Genomic DNA, 5,415 nt, shown 5'->3' on the forward strand with positions numbered 1-5,415 from the left:
GCAGGATGCACATTGTTACTGCTATGGTTTCTCGTCACTGACTTATTGTTTTCCATGTAATCTGTAGGTAGAAGTAAATGAAACTGGATATGAAAAAAGTGTTATAAAATTAGGTAGTGATGAATGTGGCTACAAGGGGAAAACTACAACGTAGTTCATTTTATTTTTTTCCAGCTTTAGTGAGGCATAATTGACATGCAACAATGTGTAAGTTTAAGGTGTGCAACATGACGATTTGGTATATACATATGTATTGTGAAATGATTACCACAATAAGGTTAATATCCATCATCGCATATACTTTTTCTTTGGTTTTGAGGTGAGAACACTTAAAATTTATCTCTTAATAAATTTCAAGTATACAATATAATAAACAATACTAAATAAATATTAACAAATTTTAAACATCCACCTCTTTTTAAGTACTTTTTAGTACTTTTTAAGTCCTGTACCAAACAAAGAAATGGAGAGCAAGGAAAAAGAGCTTTTTCCAGTCCTTCCTAACCCTATCAGATGTAGCACAGATTTGAGAACATTTAAGACCATTGGTTTAGATGATGGAATAGGCTTACTTTTTAAGTGAGGTAGACAAAACTTTTGTGATATCAATAGCCCATTCCCCAAACCTCCCACCTGGGTTCCATGTCAGGGTACGCTCTTAATCTGCACATTCTCCTCCAGGCTCTGTGCAGCTACAGTCTGATGCACCATCACACACGCCTTCTTGAAGTACTGAACTGCTACTCGACTTTCATCAGTTGCTTCTTCCAAAGTTCAAATAAAACTTCAAATGCCTTCCCTGGTCCACCTTCTCCAAGATTGATAAAATGGTTGCCTATTTTAGCACCTCCACTTGGGTTTCTGTATCATTGACAACTGAAGCCTAATATACCCAAATCCAAACTCTGGGTCCCCTCATCCACCCCCAACAAAAAAAGCAGCTCCTTCCAGTCAACCCCAACTCAGTATATGGAAATTCTATCCTTCTAATTATTTAGTCCGAAAACCTTGGAGTTATCTTTGACCCCTCTCTTTTGTTTAGACCCAATATCCAACCCAGCAGCCAATCCTGTTCCCTCCACCTTCAAAATATATCCAGAATCTGACCAATCCCCCATCTCTACCACTCCCACCATGGTGGCTAGACACCACCATCGTTTCCCACCTGGATTACTGCAGCAGCTTCCAGACTCATCTCTCTTCTTTTGCCCTTGCCCTATATAGTCTATTCTCAATGCAACATCCAGAATGACACTTTCAAAACCAAAACTCAGATCATATTATTCATATACTCAAACACTGAGAGCTTCCCAAGTCACTGACAGTACAAACTGAGGTCCTTACAGTGGCCCACAAGACTCTACATGATCTGCACAGCCTTTACCTCTCTGACCTCATCTCCCTCCTCCCTTGTTGTTCTTTCTGATCCTCAGACACACCAAGCATGCTCCTGTCTCAAGATCTTTGCAGTTTTTCCTTCTTCCTAGAATAATCTTCTACTAAATAACTGCACGACTCACTGCCTCACTTCCCACAAATGTCACTTTCATTATCCACCATTCCAGCTCTCCTCTATATTCTTATGGGTATATTAGTTTGCTAGGGCTATTGTAACAAAGTACCAAAAACTCTGTGGCTTAAACAACAGAAATGTATTGTGTCACAGTTCTGGAGGCTGCAAGCCTGAGATCACGGTGTCAGCAGGATTGGTTCCTTCTGAAGGTTTTGAAAGAGAATCTGTTCCAGGCCTCTCTCTTAGCTCTGGTAACGGTTTACTGGAAATGTTTCCTATTCCTTGGGTTACAGAAGCATCATCCCATCTCTGCCTTCATCTTCATGTGGCATTATGCCTGAGTGCATGCCTGTCTCCAATTTTCCTCTTCTTTATAATGACACCAGTCACATTCTATTATAGCCCATCCTAATGACCTCATTTAAATTGATTATTTTTTTAAAGTCCTTATTTCCAAAAAAGGTCACATTCTGAGACACTGGGGATTAGTGTGGGGCACGCAATTTAACCCATAACATCTTGCTTTATTTATTATCACATTTATCATCATCTTGCTTATTTTATATTTACTTATTGGTTCGTTTATTGTCCATATGCTACTTCTAGGCAAGGACTTAAGTGGTTTTGTTAACAGCTGTATACCCCATACCTAGAACACTACCTGCACATGGTAAGTATTCAATAAATACTTGGCAAATGAATGAATGGGTTAGCTTATTATCTATCAAGATCTATTCATTAGATACAGGGCACTAATCATTATTAGTTCAAATGCTTTAAATGCTTAGTAATATGAACTAAAATACCCTGAAGTCAGGTCAGGATTAGCCAAAGATTTTACTGATTCTTTTTTTCTTAATCAAGGTATAATTGATATACAGAGGGTGCCAAAAAAATTGTATGCACATTTTAAGAAAGGAAAAAACTGTATTAAAATTGTAATCCTCAATATATACCAATAACAAACGATGAATACAAGTCACGTTTGACTTCTGTAATTACAAGAGGTGCTCAAAGTGGTTACCATTAGCATCCAGACACTTCTGATTACATCAAACTACTGCTTGAGCAATGTTGATACATGGATAACATCTCATAAAATATTATATACATTTTTTGGCACCCCAGTATAACATTATATTAGTTTCAGGTGTACAACATACTAACTCAATATTTGTATATATTGTNCCTCCCTCCCTCCTTGCACCATCAATTTCTTCACTTTTCTAGATCTATTTCATCTGCATATAAACATTCTCTGGCATTCTCCTATATGATAAAAAAGAACAAAAATACTATTAGGGAATGACACTTTCATCAGTATACCCTTTATATAGTTGTAACTTTAGGAAACATGTTAATCTACATATTCAAAAATAAAATATATCTGCCAAGCAGATAATTAACCTTTATTAATATACTTTCTATTTACTCAGTTTATCTCTCATTGTGATATTATCTGGTACATGGTAGTACATGGTAATTCAGGATCTGAGTAATAATAACATAATATAATAATTATTCTTGAAATATCCTAATTAATTACATTGGTCTATTCAACTATTTGCTATCTTCATTCAATGTTCTAGGCCTCCACGGTCCAAAACAATAGCTGCTAACTCCATATGGCTATTGACCACTTAAGACGTGGTTAGTTCAAGCTGAGATGTGCTGTAACTCTGAAATACACATCAGAATTCAAGACTTAGAAAACAATTATATAAAATATACCACTTATAATTCTATCTGGATACATGTTGAAATGTTAACATTTTTGGTATATGGAGTTAAATAAAATATATTATTAAAATTAAGACCACTCTTTTTTTTTACCGTTTTCATGATACTACTAGAAAATTTAACATTACAAATATGGTTCACGCTATATTTCTATTGGACTATATTGTTTCAAGTTCTTCCACATTAGGGACTTTTTTTAAAAGAAGCTTCTCATAAGACAAATTATTTTTTTTCTAAATGGCATTCATTCTTTTTTAATATACCCCACAAATATCTATGAAGTGTAGGCTCCCTGGAACGGAGAAAATAAAGGTCTTTTTTGTCTTTGTGAGGTGAGTAATATCAACTCCTATTAACTACAGATTTACTACAGTACATTGCCAAGTTACCAACATCATGATAGACAACAGAACACCAACCAAGGTTTATGAGACGAATAGCTTGCAAGTAGGTGATGCTGGTACTGAAAGAGAGAGATATAAAAAATGAAATGTTTAGCAATGGTAACTGAGAGAAATGGGATATAAGCTAATAGATACTTGATAGATCAATGAGAGACAGAGACAAAGAAAGAGGGAGGAGAGGTAGAGAAAAAAAGGTTAGGAAAGCTTTTTCTTTGTGTCAATCAAATTACTATATGTGGGATTGCATCACTTTAATGATGACTACAATGAGTCCTGCCTACATTTTCCATCTGATGAAGGTTACTCTATAAATATTATAATCTCAGAAATTACTCTCTTAATAAAATATTAAAAACAAACAAACATTGAAACTAGTAATTCACTTGTTTTACTAAAGTGAAAGATAATCACAAATACTTGCTCTATAAATTACCTATGGAAACGTGCCTGTCTTGACAACATCCCATTACCTACTCTGGACATTTTTTATTGTTTCACCAGGAAGCTATACATCAAATGAACTTAGTGAGCCTCACAGTTAAACAAAAACACACCAGTAGGACCACACATTTAAGTGTATTCCTAACCCCTCACCCCTAGGAACCTATACTCACCACATACATACACATGGTTTCTGAATTTATAAGAAATACCATCCTAATTTAAAATTAGAAAATATTTCTGTGAACTCTGGGCAGCTGAAAAGAAGGTAATAAAGTTCAAAGAGCAAGGAGGAATTAAGAAGGCTCTCTGGCTCTGCAAAAGTGAGTGTTCTGATTTTCTCTGGACAAACAGATTTTTGTACTTACAACCCTGTTTTTTCCTCCATCTGCAATAGGTGTGCAGAAAACAACTGAATCAAAAAGTCCTTGGGGGCCCTGATACAAAAGTCTCTAATGAATTTTTTTTTAAATGCAATTTACTTTGAAAAAAAAAATCCTAAACCAAGCACCAATGGGGATAATGTCCATAGAGAGAAAAACAATGCAATAATATCACCATTCTGAAGGTTTGATTTAGAAAATTATGCAACTTCTAGCAGTAACCGCAACCATTTTAAAAAGACGGGCAAAAAGGCCTTTTTCCTTTACTGAATAGAGAGCATTTTTGAATTGTTCTCATAGTATTTAGAGAGAACAAGAGAATTGTGATTAAGGTTTAAACAGCACAAACAATAGCCATTGGCCCTACTAATCAGGTATCAGAGAATGAGCTATTCGGTATTGAAGAGATGTCACAGACAAAATGGTCAGTGACTGTAGAATCACAAATTCCCAAACAGAGAAAACCACTAAGAGTTTGGAGGCCAGCCACCAATGCTGGTATTCAATGGTAAAGGACAAGAATCTAACAGATTCTGTTGCTTATACGATGATGGCATAATGTGGAGGTTTGTAGATGGTCACACAGTGATCATAGAACATGGCCAGGAGCTAACAATCTGTTCCCCCAAGAAGAGCAACAAAAAAATATTTCACTGAAACACACCTGAGAATATTACTTTTATCTTTAGCTGATATGTTTTAAAGACATTTGGGAACACAATCAATTGTAAATAATATTTCTAACAAATATTGGAAGAAAAAAAATGCCTAACTGTTTAAGGATGAAAATCCACCAAAGCAGGCCGGCCGAGTGGCGCGATGGTTAAGAACTGGCTTGGGACACCAGAGGGCCCCGGTTCAGATCCCACATATGAGGGCCAGTGACACTGCCCTCTACAGCTAAGATGCTGAACAACAGCTCAACTTGGAGCTG

This window comes from Hipposideros armiger, unplaced genomic scaffold (assembly GCF_001890085.2).
Source record: "Hipposideros armiger isolate ML-2016 unplaced genomic scaffold, ASM189008v1 scaffold_548, whole genome shotgun sequence".
Lineage (NCBI taxonomy): Eukaryota > Metazoa > Chordata > Mammalia > Chiroptera > Hipposideridae > Hipposideros > Hipposideros armiger.